Source organism: Balaenoptera physalus (genome assembly GCF_965194825.1).
Source record: "Balaenoptera physalus genome assembly, chromosome: 5".
In the NCBI taxonomy this organism is placed as follows: Eukaryota; Metazoa; Chordata; class Mammalia; order Artiodactyla; family Balaenopteridae; genus Balaenoptera; species Balaenoptera physalus.
Genome location: NC_138884.1, coordinates 114635854 through 114653294, shown reverse-complemented (window position 1 = coordinate 114653294; position 17441 = coordinate 114635854). Strand labels below are relative to the sequence as shown.

Genomic DNA, 17441 nt, shown 5'->3' with positions numbered 1-17441 from the left:
GTGGGGCAACTAAGCCTGCATGCCACAACTACTGAGCCTGCACGCTGCAACTACAGAGCCCACGTGCTCTGGAGCCCGTGCACTACAACTAAAGAGAAGCCTGTGTACCGCAACAAAGATCCCGCGTACCGCAACTAAGACACAATGCAGCCAAAAATAAATAAATAAATAAATAAATAAATAAATAAATAAATAAATAAATATTTTTAAAAACCCCAACCCAATCAAAAGGCGGTAGCGTATATTAAAAATGATCTAACTATATGCTGTCTACAGGTGACATACTTCTTTAGGCTCAAAGATACAAATAGACTGAAAGTAAAAGGATGGAAAAAGATACATCATGCAAAGAGCAACCATAAGAAAGCTAGAGTGACTATACTGATATCATACCAGATAGATTTAAAATAAAAAATAGAGATAAAGAAGGACATTTTATAATGAGATTTAATAACATTTTACAATGATAAAAGGGTCAATCCATTAGAAAGATATAACAATTATAAACACACATGCATCTAACAACAGGACACCAAAATATCAACATTTGAAGCAAAAACTGATCTAAAAGAAGGGAGAAGTAAATAATTCAGCAATAATATTTGGATACTTCAATACCCTACTTTCAATAATGGATAGAACAACTAGACAGAAGATCAACAAGGAAATAGAAAACTTGAAGGACACTGTAAACCAACCAGACTTAACAGACACCTACAGAATACTCCACCAACATGAGAATATATATATACATATATATATGTAGATTGAGGTATAATTGATATAAACCATTATATTAGTTTCAGGTGTATAACATAATTTGATATTTGTATGCGTTGTGAAATGATCACCAAAATAAGTCTAGTTAACATCCATTGCCACATATAGTTACCAAAATTTTTCTCTTGTGATGAAAACTTTTAAGATCTACTCTCTTAGCAAGTTTCAAATATACAATATGGTATTATTAACTATAGTCACCATGTTGTATATTGCATCCCCATGAACTGTGTATTTTATAACTGGAAGTTTGCGCTTGGTGACCTCCTTAACCCATTTTGCCCACTCTCCTGTCCCCCACCGCTGGCAGCCACCAATCTGTTCTCTGTACCTATGAGTTTGGTTTTTGTTGTTGTTTTTTAAGATTCCACGTATAAGTGAGATCATGTGGTATTTTTCTTTCTCTGTCTGATTTATTTCACTTGGCATAATGCCCTCAAGGTCCATCCATGTCTCATGAATAGCAAGATTTCATTCTTTTTTTGTGGCTGAATAATACTCCATTTTATATCTATCTATTTCATATTTTCTTTATCCATTCATCCACTGATGGACACTTAGGTTCCTTTAATTTCTTGGCCATTGTAAATAATGCTGCAATGAACGTGGGGGTGTGTTTATCTTTTCAAGTTAGTGTTTTCATTTTCCCTGGGTAAATACCCAGAAGTGGAAATGCTGGATCATGTGGTAGTTCTATTTTTAATTTTTTGAGGACCCTCCATACTGTTTTCCACAGTGGCTGCACCAATTTACATTCCCACCCAACAGTGCACAGAGGTTCCCTTTTCTCCACGTCCTCACCAAGAATATATATTCTTCTCAAGGGCACGTGGATCGTTCCCCAGGATAGACTGTATGCTCAGCCATAAAACAACCTCGATACACTTGAAAGGATAGAAATAATACAAAGTATATTTTCTGACCACAATGCAATGAAATGAGAAATCAATAGCAGCAAAGACAGGGCCTGGTCCATAGCTGATGTTCAGTTCCACCCTTGTAAGCCTGATATCTACAGCCCCCGCTTTTTCCTGCCACCTCATCCTGCACCTCATTACTCCTAGCCACCCCTTTGACCCCAGTGAACTACTGACTTCCTTACCCACTGCTTCCAGATTCCATGTGTTTGCGTATGCTGCCCCACTCCCTGGAATGCCTGTTCCTCTGCCTTCCCCATCCTTGCTGTCTTAGGAGGACCTACCTATCTGGGCTTATGGGACCACCTGCCCTAATGAGTCACAATAAGCAGAGTTTGTAACGAGCAGATTAGAGCAGTGGTTCTCCAAGTAGGGTCCCGGACCAGCAGCATCAACATCACCTGGGAACATTTTAGTCGTGCACATTCTCAGGCCCCACCCTGAGCTGCTGAGTCAGAAATACGGGGTCGGGGTGTAGCCGTCTGGCAATAGCTTATTGTCACATTTATTTTATGACTCTAAACTTACAGTGCTTCATGTCACGTCAGTCCATGAGAACAGTGAGGTTGCTTTGATGAATGTAACTTTCAAAATGAAAAGTTTGGGGTGACAGCAGTATTCTTAATAGCCATGGCACCCTGAGTGTTAATTGGGCTTTGTTGTGGTTGTGAAAATATTCTGTTCTGGGAATCTTTACCTACCACATTTGCAATCAGTAAGGTTTTTGTCAACAACTTGTCTTCTAGTTTCAGGATCCATTTTGCTGGAGATGACAGGAGAGTCTCAACCCCAAGACCTGTATAAAGCTGAGTATTCACCTGGCAACCCAGGTCCATGCAGTGGCGTCTACAGAGGGTTGACATTTGGTGTGCAGCTCATTTGAGCTTGTATGCCGTGTTTGTAGTTTAAAATGATTCTACCTATAAAAAATAGAACCAAACATTTGTTGCTCCAGAACCCTGATCTCTGATAGCCCTGAGCATCTTCAGGGAGGACCAGGGCTCCATGGAATGTGGTTTGAAGTCCAGGCCTGGTAACCATCTCCCAGTGCCCCAAAGTTCTGAGGGTTCTGCTCTGTTTTAGGTACTGGCCACCATCCCTTCGCAGACACCTGTGTCTCTGTGTTGTCATCTGCCCATCAGTATCACATTGGTTCTGTCTCAACCTCCAAGTGTCGTCATGTTCCTAAGACTGGGCCCTGGGAAGTAGGAGCCTCCAGGACTGTCACTGACTGAGCTGAGCCGGGCTGGAGAAAGAGCTGCATTAGGACCAGCACTTGCTTCACCCCAGGTCTCTGTGAACAGACCTTGAGGGTCCGGTGCTCTCCGAGGACAGTCTGAAGGCTCTGCCCACCCACTCCTTCCTCAGGATGGCTCTTGAGTTATTGGGAGTATTTGGGAAGACAAACAGTCATACCAAGAAAGGCTGATATCTTACCACAGAAACCACACCTGGCTGTGTCACCCCTCTGCTCGATGGGCTCCGCCTGTCCTGGGATGAAGCACACACTCCTTGTCACCACATCTGTGACCTCATCTCTCGATGCTCTTGCTTTTACCAATTATCTTAGTCTGCTTTGGCTGCTATAACAAAAAATACCATAGACTGGGCAGATTACACGACAGAAATTTATTTCTCACGGTTCTAGAGCTGGGAAGTATAAGCTCCAGGTGGTGGCTGAATCTGTTTCTGGTGAGAGTTGTCTTCCTGGCTTGCAGACGGCTGCCTTCTCACTGTGTGCTCATGAGGTGGACAGAGAGAGGAAGTAAGCTCTCTTGTGTGTCTTCTTATAAGGACGCTAATCCCGTCATGAGGGCGTAATCACCTCCCGAAAGCCTCATCTCCAAATACCATCACATTGGGGATTGGGGTCTCAGCATATGAATTTGAGGGGGGGGCACAGACATTCAGTCCATAACACTCTCCCCTACTGTATGGAAGAGTCTGCCTTCCTTGAACTTGCCCTCCGTTCCTCCTGTCTTTCCACATCTGTACCCTCTCTCTAGCACGCCCTTTCTGCCGCCTCTAGAGGTGGCTCAGGCTCATATCCTCGGGTACTTCCCTGACTCCCCAGGCCTTGCACATCTTTCTGTCCCAGCTTTGGCCATACTGCGGGGCTGTTGTCTTTCACAGTTTTTCTTCCCGCCTGGCTGGGATTCGTGTCTGAAGTCCCTGTGCACAGCACAGGGCCTGGTATGGGCAGGCACCGGGATGTTGATTGAATGTGCTTCTGCTGCTTTTCCTGCCTAAATGCCATTCAACCTTCCTTAGACCCCTATTCCCTTGTCTGCATGTTCACATTTCACCCCTGCCAGGGCCCACTTCAGATGTCTCTTTTTTCACACTCTACTGGGACCCACAGCCCTGGTCTGCACTTATCACCTGGGTTTGCTGCACTCTGTTTCCTTGCCTGCCTCCCTGACTTGACGGGAACTCCTCACGCATGTGGGGGAACCATTGGGACACCCAGCGCTGGGCCAGCACATTCGAGGGATTCGGCAAATGTCTGCACCTGATGAAGTCATCCTTAACCATCTTCCTTCCCGATGGTGGTAGTAACCTGGTAGTGAATAACCTGGCAGTAAGTTCATCTTGGTCCGAGCACCCGAGCCCTGTAATTAGTGTTCCGATTTGAGCCCCTTGTCTCTCCCTGCTTGCTTCAGCCTTGCCAACCTTTCCCCTGTCCTCCAGTTCTGGAGTCATTCGTTAAGTGTCTGTTGAGGAGTGCCCCAGGCATATCAGACGACATTGAGTGTCAGGTGTAGAAAGGATGTGGAAACCACAAAAGAAGTTGCTCTTGGCTTGAAAGTCACAAGTCACACTGCTTGTTCTCAGTGGTGTGATTATGTGACTCATCTCAGGAAAGGTGGGACAGAAACAGCCTAATGGCTGAGGCCTTTTCTGGGACTTCTTAAGGGGCCCTTGCACATCAGTAAAGGGGAGATTACAAAATGGTGCAGGGGGTTTGCAAAGAGTCAGCACGTAGTAGCAGAAAGCAAAGGCTTTGTATTCAGATGGGGACTCGAGCAAGTCCTTTACTTACTTTCAACTGAAATTTTGTCCCTATAAGATGAGGAAAATAACATGTGCCTCTCCAGGACCTCGTGAGCACCAGGATTACGTGTGTAAGGACCTGATGCGTTTTGGCTGCCTAAGGGGTAGCAGCAATCTACCCCCAGGTATGCAGAATGGCTGAGGCTTAGTTAGTCTTATAAATGTATTTACTTTGGCATTTTGTGGATGAGGCAGTGCCTGGGCCACCCTAGTGGCTCTATCTTCACATCCTAGCATAATAGCTGGCACCTGGAAGCTACATAGCACAGGAGGTAAGAACATGGACATTGAAGCCAGACCACCTGGTGGGAGCCAGACAACCTCCCACCCCTACTTGCTATCTGGGTCACCTTGGCCAAGGTACTCTTTCCTGCCTGAACACTAAAATGGGGCACTAATAACACCCATGTCATAGGGCTGTGGAATAATGAAGAATCTGGGAAGTTTGGAACAGTTTCTAGTACAGAGAGACTGCTCTATAAGCAGGGACTGTTATTACTGTTAACTTGGTGCATGTTTGTTGAATTGTATTGAATTCTGTCTGATGGAAGAGGAGTATGGGTGCTGCCACGATGCTTTGTTTTTCCTGCAGCACAGTTATTGTTCCCATTGCTCATCCCCACCTCAAAGTTTCTCTCCTGTTCAGCACCTGGTAAGATTTTACAGTGAAAAGCTACAGAAAAAAGAAGACTTCACATGCACAGAATATTCTAAAGGAAGTTTCATCATGTTTTTGTAACTGTTGATAAACAACTATCATTCCTCTATTTGATGAGAATTTTGTTATGTGGGTCCTGCACACGAGTAGCAATTTTATCAGATTGTGTTTGTGGGTGTGTTTGGTGGGGAATTGAAGTAGGTGGTTTTCTGATGATATTGGAAGTTTTTCATGATTGAGAAAGTTTTACTGTTTTATATAAGTTTTAGTGTTTTATAAATGTCACTCATTCAGTGACATTTGATTTGCTGTCAATATGCTTTGTTCTTGGAAGGTGATGGCATGATGTGCAGGAAGGAGCCTGGCTGTTCATTCCTAAAAATGTTCTTGGGTGCCTTCTAAGAGCATTCCAGGCATGGTGCTGAGTCCTGAGGTTAGAAAACAAAATTGACAGTTCTTTGGGCACCTGGGAAGTGGCCTTAGAGTCAGACATACCTAGGTTCAGTCCTGGCTTTGCCACGTACAAGCCATGGACCTTGGGCAGGTGACTTCACCTTTTTGAGCCTCAGTTTCCTTATCTGTCAAATGGGGATAATACTGTTACTTGTTTCACAAGGACGTTTTGAGGATGGATTGAGATGGGTAGGCCCAGCACATTGCCTGGTATAGAGTAGGCTCTTATGAGTGGCAGCTCTTGGTTTAGCTGCTGCTTTTAGGGCCCAGAGGAAGGAGTCCTGCCCCAAGAGTCCCATGCAGCCTGACTCGGGGCCACCCTGGGCCACTTCCTTTCTCTTGTTCTCTGGCTGGCAGAATGGGTAGGGTCACCTTTTGCAGAGGAGGTGGCTGTGTGTGTGGGTGAGAGGCCTGCTTTCCTGTGGGTTTGCGGCATTACCCCATTGATGGCACCTGAGGGTTTCTGGAAGGTGGAGGAGGCAGGTGGTGGTAGATGGGGCAGGGTCTCCCAGGAGAGCACAGCCAGTGACCCCCCCCTCCCCCTTGGCCTCTGCCTTCCTGTCCAGCTCTATCCAGTCTGCCTCTCAGCAGTGGTATTTACTGAGTGCCCCCTGGGCAGGTGCTTTCTGCTCCTCTCTGGGCCCCTCAACCACCATGTAAGAAGGTAAGAGGGCACAGGAGGCCCTGGGAGGTTACACAGTCATTGAACAGTCAGAGTTAGTGAGCGGTGGAGCCTCAGGACGAGAGCCTTGCCCTCTCTCCACCCACGCTGGCGCTTTCTGGGTGGGCTCAGCAAAGGTGGCATAAGAGGCTGAGGTTTGGTTGTGGGTCCTTCCAAGAGCGGCTTCATGTGGACTGTCCAACAAGATTTCATTTCATGAAAAAAAGCAAAAGCTGTTTGAAAGGCACCTCTAACCTTTTTTTTTTTTTTTGCCCTTTGAACATATATGCTAGTTTTGTATTTTACTGGGGTCATACTGAACCAACTTTGTAGCCTGCCCTTCTTTTTAAAAGGAGCAATCCACGCTGAAGACTTCCCCACGGCGTGATTCCTCTGGGGCGGAGACAGGAAGCAGGCTGTGCGCGTGGCTAAGGAGGTGGCCTGGGGACCAGAAGCAGAAGGGGAAGAGTCAGGCTCCACTTTAAAAGTCCGTGGCAGGAAGTGACGCAGGACTGGCCAGAAGTGGAAGGGGCGGGAGTTGGAGTTGGCGGCTTCGGGTTAACATCAGGGCTTTACTGCACAAACTTGCCTTTGGAGTTGAGGAGGCTTGGCAGGGGGGAGAGGAGAGGAGACCAGGCAGAGGGACGAGGGATGGCCTGCAGCGTGTGAGAGGCCCGGCGGCAGGACGGGGTCAGGTGCTTCCCAAGCCGCAGAGAAGATGGTGGCTCTGATGTAGGTAGTGGCATTGAAGGGGAGCAGAGTCTGTGGCACTGACGTTAAGGGGAACGCAGCTGTTATTGTATGGCTGTTCTCTGGGCCCATCCATGGAAGTCTAGATTCTGCAGGGGTCTTCCTAATTCATGTAATCCTTACAACATTCTCAGGAGGCAGGATTTTCTTTCGTTCAGGTGACATGACTTGATTTAGGTCCTACAGGAAATAAGGGATGGAGCCAGGATTCGACTCTGGGTCTGACAGTGAAGTCCAGGCATTTTTGGGAGGCCCAGGTTTTCAGGGGCAGGAGCCTTGGCAGTCATGGAGGACTTCCTGGAGCGGGTGGTGATGTGGCTTGTACACCTTTGCCAGGCTAAGTATGAGGTCAGGGTAAGGAGAGCAGAGGATTGGGTTCAAATGCTGCCTCCCTGTGTACATTTGCATTAGACACACTTTCTCTGGGCTCTATGTCCCATCTGTACAATGGGGAGGTGGGACCAGATGGCCTTTCTCAACATCCCTTCTAAGTCTGGGGCTCACTCCTTCTCTACATCAATGTTTGCTAAATATTTTTCTCTTGGGGAAGCCTGACATCTGACTACCAACACTGTCTCTCTTCCTGAGCTCCCTTCCTGGTTTCAGGATGCCAGGTAGGTGTCCCTGTTCACGACAACAAGGGCTGTGCCCTGCCCGCCATTTTGAAAGACTCCAACTCTTTCTGGCCACCCAGGCTATCAGTGCTGCTAAGAGGTTCACCTGCTGGGTGATGCCGTGAAGCAAGCCCTGGGGCCTGACAGACCTGTGTTCAAATCCCAGTCTTCTTGCATGTTCGGTGGAACCTTAGGCCAGTCCATCTGCCTCTGAGAGCCTCCATTTCCCTATTTGTAAACATGGAGGTATTATCTCCCTTAATCTCCTGACCTCCCTCCCCCATCCCCCCCCCCACCCCCGCCGCCTTGGTTTTCACCCTGAGGGCAGTGGGGAGCCAAGGGTGAGGTGAAACAGTGCTGCTTCACATTTCTGCAGAAAAGCAGCCCTGTGGTAGGAATAAGGAGCTTGGTAAACGTTTGAAGAGATTTAAAAATAGATTAAAATGTAAAATACAGCTTAATTCAAGCTTTAGGAAGTCTTCTTTGTCCCGTTCACTTGGACTATAAATCCTATCGGTTTTGCCTCCTGAAATATTCACATCCATGGCTCACCTCAGGCTTCTTCGTCCCCTACCAGGTGAGGACACAGCCTCAGCACTGTGCCTCCAGGGGCCGCCTCCAGGCAGCCCTCCGTGTTGACCCTGAGCAAGTGGTCTGAAATGCATGGGTGTCTGACCTTGTCCTCCCAGGCATAAACCTTAACCAGTGGCTCCCTGCTGTGCTCAAGGTCAAGGACTAGCCCTTTAGGGATTTATTGTGCTTCCTCCTACACGAAAGGCCTGTAGTCACTCCAGGGCAGCACTGTGTCTTGTTCATCTCTGTACCTTTAGTGCCTGGGAAAGTATCTGGCACTTAGTAGATTCTCAGTAAGTGGTAATGGTGCTGCCTGTCTACTGAGCAGGGTACCTCCTCCACTGTTAGGAGTTTCAGTTACAGCCCTGTGGATGCCAGTATTGTTATCTCTTATATGGATGAAGAAGCTGAAGTGCAGAGAGGATAATGGGTCTTGATGGGATTCAAAATGATCATTAAATAAATATATGGTTACTCTCTTAAGCTCTTTAAAGGGAGCCATGAGGCATCTATTACTTCAATTGGAAAAAAAAAACCTGAAGTCTTTTCCAGGTGCAGAGAGAGCCCAGGATAGGCAGGCATGCTGCAGATGTGGGTAGGGTCATGGGCTAGGGCAGCGTCCACCTGCCTGGGCAGAGCTCAGGGGGAAATCCTACCTGTGCCAGCCACACTGGGGTGAGTTCCCAGCTGAAATCAGGCCACCAGTTTTATCTCCTTTGCATAGCATATCAGCAGTAGTGACAGTGAGATGCTTGTGGAATTCTTCATCACTTAGTGCCTGCCGATTTCTAGTCACTTTTATTTTTCCACTGAGAAAATTTTAAACTATACAAAATTAATGGAAGTATTGCATAAAGAAAAAAAAAAAAACACCAGCATCCACCTATATTCCCAGCACCCTCTGAACCACTGTTTTAATGTCCTTTCCAGCATTGTCCAGAGGCAGTGTGCATGTAGAGACCTGTATCGATGAAACATTTTGCCTTTCACGTGGGATGAAGGGATCTGGCTTGGAGCTCACTTCTTTGTGCCTTGGTTCTATCAGTCCTGAGCTGTTGAACTAGGGCAGGTTTGTCAACCTCTCTGGGACTCCATGGCCTTAGCAGTCCGTCCCCTAGAGAATGCCGTTGCTGGTCAGGGCTGCTGCTTTCTGACGTTGGTTGGGATGGCGGGTGAGGGGATCTGTGGTAAGGGGGAGGTGGGGAACAGATGAGGAAGGGCTTTATCCAAGCCAAGGAGTTTGGTTTTCCACCTGAGGCCAGTGGAGAGCCAAGGGCAGTCTACGAATGTATTTTACTATTTCTGACTCTCAGAAAAGTAGTGGTAGACTCCCGGCTCAAGAGGCCCTGGATCAGAACTCCGCGGCGCTCAGGGTGGCCATGGACGTGGGGCAGTTGGGGCTGCATGGAGTGGGGCAGGGGGGGAGGAAGTGGCCAGATCCCATCCCTACAGATGGGGAAACTGAGGCCCACAGCGGCCGTGTGACTTCTCCAGAGTGACTCAGCAGTTGAGAGGTGGGAGCCCAGGTCCCCTGCTTTTCTGCACCATGGCCCACGGGCCCACGCTGCCAGAGCCCAAGGACAGAAGGACCCCACTGTCCTGCCTGAGAGCATGTGGTTTGTGTTTTCTTAGACACAGAGCTAAGGACCAGGGCTGGCATCAGCTGAGGGGTGATTTGAGACTGATCCTCCTTTATCGCTGTGCCCAGAACCCCTTCCAGCTGCCCTGCCCTAGTGTCAAAGATTATTCTGTACCTAATGATGTTTATTATTCTTGATTGTTACGTTTTACTTTTCCACTTGATTGTTTGGGAAAGTTTGTTTGTGGTTTGGAGTACCTCTGACAGAGACACAGCTGCATCCTGCAAACAAGTGCTCTTTAATAAGTGCTGGGTGAAGAAAAATAATCATTTTGCTACATAGGACATCATTGCAACAGTTGGTGACATTGGAATATGAAATGTATCAATGATAAAATTTCCTGGTTTTGATAATTGTGTTATGATTTCATGATGTCTTTGGCGGTAAGGGATGAAAGCCACAGCATTGAGTGTGAGATGTCATGATGTCTGCAATATACTTTCAAATGATTCATAAAAATAGACATTTATATATAGAAATGTATCTTTATAAAGTAGCTGTGGGAAAGTGTGAACAATTGGTGAGTCTAGGTGAAGGTATGAGGAGTTCATTATAGTATTCTTGGGACTTTTCTGTAGTTTCGAAACTTTGCAAATTGAAAAGTTTGTGAAAAATACTCCTAGCGGGAGAGGCGTGGTGAGGCTCGGCTGTGTCCGCCTGTCCTGCCTGGTGTCTCTGGCCTCTTCTGTGTCTCAGTTGCCTCTAGGTGGAGAGAACTGCTCACCCCACAGTTCGAATCTGATCAGACCCTTGGGGGCCAGTCTTGAAATAGAGGCACAGCCTTTTGACAAAATTCATTCTTCCCTCTACAGAGAATTCATTAGATTTTCAGAATCTTTGCTTTTGGGTCAACTTTCCCTAAAATTTTCATTTCCCTCTTTCCCTTACATTTTTTAAAAAGTTGTGTTGCCTTCCAAAATTACTAAAGTAGTATTTGTTATTTTAAATATTCAAACAGAGAAGAGAATAAAGAAATGAGTAGACTCTATTTTTCTCCATCCAGTGTGGGGTAACCAGTGGTAGGTGGAACCCCCAGAACTTTTTCCCGTGCTCGTGGGAACACATAGAAACGCGCACACCCATCTAGTAGGGCTTGGTGTCTTCTTTTCATTTTTTATCCTTTGTTAACCTGGGCTTCCTGCCTCTCCTTGAAGACATGACTTAGGGGCCACCTCCTCCAGAAAGCCCCCCAGACTCTGAGCGCTGACCTTACTTCATCGCAGTCATCTGATTAACGGCCGCCTCCCCTGCCAGATCGTGGGTAATGCAAAGGCAACAGCTGTTTCCATTTCATCGTCTGCACTCGAGCCAGGAGCCCAGGAGATGTACAGTCAGTGTTTGTAGAGTGAACAGATGGGCAGGGCGAGGAAGCCACATGAGGAGAGCCTTGCAGGTAAGAGAAGCCTTCTCGTTCAAACATTCCTAGCTCCTGGGAAGAGAGTCCCAGGCCCCTGGGCATCTGGGGTTGGAAAGTCACTTTGGGGAACATGGTCACTGCCACCCTGAGGCTCCCATGCCCTGGCTGATTCTGTCCTGGCATTAATGCCCTATGTGGGCCAGGCTGGTGGGATGGCCATGAGCGACCAAGGGCGGGACCAGGGCTGGGTCCTCTCTTCCACCCCAAGCCCTGTACAGGCTTGGCCCACTGGGAGTCTCGGGGGCAACAGGAAGAAGCCCAGGCCAGGGCTGGAGCAGCACAGGATTTAGACGTGAGCCTGGCCTGGTCTTGTTATCTTGCCATGATCCCGACTGCTTCCTCATTAGAGGCACTGCTTTCTGCAGCTGGGATTTATTAATCTTATCTGCAGATCGTCCAATTGGTGCCAAGGGACCAGGTCACTGCAAGCTGGAGGATGTTAAAAATTTCAGCAGGATGTAAAGCTGAGGGGCTGGCTTCTCAGCCAGTGTGCTTGGGCAGTGCAGAGAAGAGCATCCCTTGCTCTGGGCAGCTTCCCAAGCTTGCCCGCCAGTTCAGGCTGGAGGGGCCCTGGCTCATCTGATGGCGGAACTGTAGACATTAGAGCGCTGGACCAAGATTTTAGACGATTTAGGTTACTGGAAGAGAGTGTGCTGGGAATTCCCTGGTGGAATGGTGTGGGATGTGTCCTGGGAAGAGTGGTCATGGTCAGTGTCAATTGGGGAGCTTGTTAGAAGTGAGAAATTCGGCTTTTCTGTTAGTTTTGATTATTAAATTATTAAATAGTTATTCAATATTAATAGTGCTTGACTATTAAATGTCTTCATAGCTTTGTAGGAATATGCACTTCAGCAGCTTTGAAATTAGCATTTTCCCTGTTTAATGGAGGTATAAGCTGAGTGGGAAAGTGACTTTGGCAAGTCAGGTCTTGTGGACTCATTCCTGATGACATGCCAGGCGCCGTACCGGGAGTCGACAGTTGGAGATGAAAGAAGCACAGTCCTAACCTCACCTAGTCTAGGTGGTTTTTGAGGTTTATCCAACAACGTGCAGAGCATGTAAAGATTCCTTTTCTGTCTTCCCACACCCGTCACTATTTTGTATTCATTCCCATGGCATTTGGTTCTGAACAAGTGCTGAAGTGAATTGAGTTGGTCTACATGACAGCAGGTTCTATATCCTTCTCTCTCTCTCTCAGTTTCTTGTCTGCCTGTCCACATAGGCTGACATTCTTTGATGGCTGAGACTGTACTGTGAATACCCAGTGGTGGTGCTGGTGGGGTGGTGGGGAGGGTGGTGATGGTGATGATGGTGCTGGTGGTGTTGATGGTGACAGTATTGGTGGTGGTGGTGGCGGTGGTGGTACTGACTGATAATGGTGTTGGTGGTAATTGTGGTGATGGTGATGGAGGTGGTGGTGAGGATGGTAATGGTGATGATGGTGCTGGTGGTGGCGATGGTGATGGTATTGGCGGTGGGGAGGGTGGTGATGGTGACAGTATTGGTGGTGGTGGTGGCGGTGGTGGTACTGACTGATAATGGTGTTGGTGGTAATTGTGGTGATGGTGATGGAGGTGGTGGTGGTGAGGATGGTAATGGTGATGATGGTGCTGGTGGTGGCGATGGTGACGGTATTGGCGGTGGGGAGGGTGGTGATGGTGACAGTATTGGTGGTGGTAGTGGCAGTGGTGGTACTGATAATGGTGTTGGTGGTAATTGCGGTGATGGTGATGGAGGTGGTGGTAAGGATGGTAATGGTGATGATGGTGCTGGTGGTGGCGATGGTGACAGTATTGGCGGTGGGGAGGGTGGTGATGGTGATAGGGTGGTGCGGTGGTAGGGGAGGGTGGTGATGCTGATGATATTGGTGATGGTGGTGGTATTGGTGGTGGTGGTGGTGTGAGGGTGGTTGTGGTGATGGGCGTTGGTGGTAGTGGTGCTGGTGGTGTTGAGGGTGATGGTGGTGTTGTGTTGGTGGTGGTGAACGATGGTGATGGTGATGGTGGTGGCGGCAGTGGTGGTGGTTTTGATGGTGGTGGTAGTGAGGATGGTGGTGGTGGCTGCGGTGTTGGTGGTGGTGTAGTAAAACTTAAAATTATGGGCCTGTCCGTACTAGGCACTCTTGTAATCACTTTAGTTGTCTGAATCTATTGCCTGCTCATAACAATCTATGAGGTTGTAACCATCGCTAGGCCCATTTGCCAGGTGAGACGATTGAGGCACAGGGCCACACAGTTAGTGCATGCTAAAGTTGGATTCAAACCCTGATAGATTGGCTTCAGAGCCCACACTAAATCAGGGTTACCCAAGTATGACCCTGGGATCTCCAGCATCACATCACCCGGGAGCTCTGTGGGAATGCTGACTCATGGGCCCCAACTCATGGGATCAGCATTACTGGGGAGGGGCCAGCTAAGGGGCATTCAAGGAGCTTGTCATTCTCACGCACGTTAAAGTTTGAGAAGCACTGCATTAAACTGTCACCCAGTTCTGTTCTCAGTGGCTGAGTCAGCTTGTAACCCAGGCTCATGTGACTCTGACCTTGTTACTTAGAGTAGCCTGCGTGCAGCACAGTATCAACTTAAACAGGACCTGGGCCTCACCCCTGGTGAGATGAGAGCTTCTAATCCAAAGTGGGGGGGGGGGAGGGGCAGGGAGAGGAGAAGAAGGGAGGGTCTTCTCACTCTTTACTGTGTGCTTAAATCACCTGGGTATCTTGTTAAAATGCAGGTTCTGATTCAGTGGGTCTGGTGGGGGGTGGGGAGAGCTGAGACTCTATCTCTCACAAGATCCAGTGATGCTGACGCTGCCAGCCTGTGGACCCACTTTGAGTTGCAAGGCGCTAGGCAAGAGATTCTCACACTTGAACTAGCATCAACGGCACCTGGAGGACTAGCTAAACTCACCCCCAAGTTTCAGATTCAGCAGGTCTGAGGTGGGCCTGAAATCTTGCATTTCTAAAAAGCTACTTGGTGGAGCCAGTGCTCTGGACCTGGAGGCCACACCTGGAGCAGGCAGGGCCCGAAGCCACCGACTTCAACTTGGGCTGCACGTTGGAATTACCTGAGGACCTTAAAAAACCACTGAGGGCCGAACCCCACTCCAAGATGCTGAGTCACTGGTACTGAGAGGGGCCTGCGCGCTGGGAATTCTCAGCCAATGTTGAGAACCGCGGCTCAAGCCTTTTTTTTTTTTTTTTTTTTTTTTTTTCACCCTCGTTTCCTGGGGAGGTGAGAATATAATACCATCTTGCCCCTGGAGAGTTCTGATTCTGTGGCCAGGTGGAGCCAGGCAGGGGCATGAACAATAAATTCTCCAGACTTTTCCGGTGGGCAGTGGGGCTGAGAACAGCTGCCCGGGACCTAGAGCTTGTGCCTGGCCCCTCGAGGCTCCTGTGCTGCCGGCAATAGGTCCTGAGGGCCAGCCTTGCATTCCTAGCCTCTAATTCCTGACCTTGGTGAGGTGAAGCACCTTGAAGTCAGAGACCTACGCAGAGACTCTGCTTCTCCTGCTCCCCGCTGGGCTATGTGACCTCTCGGAACTTACTTAACCTCTCTTGAACTCTGTCTTCATCTATAAAATGGGGGAAATAAATTATTTGCTCCAAAGAGTAGCCTGAGAAATAACGTTTATAAGCAGCTTGCACAGCACCCGACACCCGGGAGTCCCCCTCAACATCAGTAGCTGCATATATGTGGGTATAACTGTTTATCAAGTACAGCGGCTCTCCAACGTGGGGGGCAGGAGAATCACAGGGGGACTTTAGGAGCTGGGCCTCTGTGACCTTCATTAGCCCTCCAGGGCTTTTGGTGCACAGCAGTTTGAAAACCACTGATGTTATAATAATCTGGTGGCTATTATTAGCTAGTAGCTAAGAAGCACACCCAGATTTCTGGCCTGGGGGGCTGGTGGGGCCTTCTCTGGGCTGAGGAACATGGTAGAAGCATAGATGTGAAGGAGGGAGATGGGGAGCCCAGTTCTGGGCTGCTTAGTATGAGGCATCTGGGGGTCAGCCAGGGGAGGTACAGATGGCAGTTGGGGACATGGGTCTGAAACGCATGAGACAGTCCTATGCTGTATTCCTACCATCTCTAAGGAAAGGCTCTGGTTCTTCAGGACCTAGAGCTTCTTGTATTGCACTGTGACATTAGCAGTCGGTCACACAAGCGAGATCCATTTGCGGGATCTGTGGGGATGCTGTATGCCATGAACTGGCTCTGGGTCTCGCTCACTGTCTGCTTTGTCCCTCAGGCTGTGGCTCTCAGCACTCTGACCACTGCCTCCCATGTGCTTTGTCAACCCCTGGCCTCACTTTCTTTGCCCTTCCTCCCCTGACACCCCCTCTGAGGCTGCCTCTCTGAGGCCATGGTTAATGGTTTAATGTCTCTGGTCAGATCTGGTCACAGCTGTCCTTTGCAGGCTCTGGGCATCGACATGGCTTCTCTCAGCCCTGAGAGTTTTGTTTGGTTCACTTGCCTAATGGCTAAAAGTCAGTTTAAAAATAAATCATATATGCTTAACCATGCTAATTGTTAGAGAAGTGCAAATCAAAACTACAATGAGGTACCACCTCACACTGGTCAGAATGGCCATCATCAAAAAGTCTACAAATAGGGACTTCCCTGGTGGTCCAGTGGTTAAGACTCCAAGCTTCCAATGCAGGGGGCATGGATTCAATCCCTGGTCGGGGAATTAAGATCCCATATGCTGTGCGACATGGCCAAAAAAAAAAAAAATCTACAAATAAATGCTGGAGAAGGTATAGAGAAAAGGAGACCCTCCTACACTGTTGATGGGAATGTAAATTGGTGCTGCCACTATGGAGAACAGTATGGAGGTTCCTTAAAAAACTGAAAATAGAGTTACCATATGATCCAGCAATCCCACTCCTGGGCATATATCCGGAGAAAACCATAATTCAAAAAAGATACATGCACCCCAATGTTCATTGCAGCACTATTTACAGTAGCCAAGACATGGAAGCAACCTAAATGTCCATCAACAGATGAATGGATAAAGAAGATGTGGTACATATATACAATGGAATACTACTCAGCCATAAAAAAGAATGAAATATTGCCATTTGCAGCAATGTGGAAGGACCTAGAGATTGTCATACTGAGTGAAGTAAGTCAGACAGAGAAAGGCAAATGTCATGGTATCACTTGTATGTGGAATCTAAAAAATAATACAAATGAATTTACTTACAAAACAGAAATAGACTCACAGACATAGAAAACAAATTTATGGTTACCAAAGGAGAAAGTGGGGAGGGATAAGTTAGGAGTATGGAATTAATAGATACACACTACTTTATGTAAAACAGATAACAGGATTTACTATATAGCACAGGGAACTATGTTCAATATCTTGTAATAACCTGTAATGGAAAAGAATCTGAAATACATATATATATAACTGAATCACTTTCCTGTACACCTGAAATTAACACAATATTGTAAATCAACTATACTTAAATTAAAAAAAAAAAGGAAAACATCATGTATATATGTGTGCACACATGCACAGAGTTTCCCAGGGCTGCTGTAACAAAGTACCACAAGCTGCGTAGCTTAAAACATATATTTATTCTCTAGTGGGTTTAAAGTGCTGTCTCACTGTGGTTTTGATTTTCCTTAATGACTACTGATGCTGTGCATCTTTTCATCTGCCTATTGGCCATTTGTATATATTTTCTTTGGAAAAATATCTATTTAAATCCTTTGCCTATTTAAAAATGAGGTTGTTTGTCTTTTCATTGTTGAATTATAAGAGTTCTTTATATATTCTGGATATAGGCCCCTTATTGGATATATGACTTGCAAATATTTTCTACTGTGGGTTTTCTTTTCATTTTCTTCATGCTATCTGTATTAGTTTCCTGGGGCTGCTGTATAACCACAAACTGGGTGGTATTGTCTTAA

General features: G+C 47.3%; 1 protein-coding gene across 3 annotated transcripts in view; it reads left to right on the top strand.

Annotated features, from left to right (window-relative positions):
* LOC309661262 (janus kinase and microtubule-interacting protein 1) overlaps positions 1–17441 on the top strand; it is a 99459-nt gene that overhangs the window by 18463 nt on the left and 63555 nt on the right. Inside the window, exon 1 of one of the 3 annotated variants that reach the window (XM_082462849.1) lies at positions 9904–11493. The exons of the other annotated variants lie outside the window; for them this stretch is intronic. The gene's annotated coding sequence lies outside the window, so the exon portion shown is untranslated. Of the gene's footprint in view, positions 1–9903; positions 11494–17441 lie in introns of those variants that run through there. 3 annotated transcript variants of the gene reach the window in all.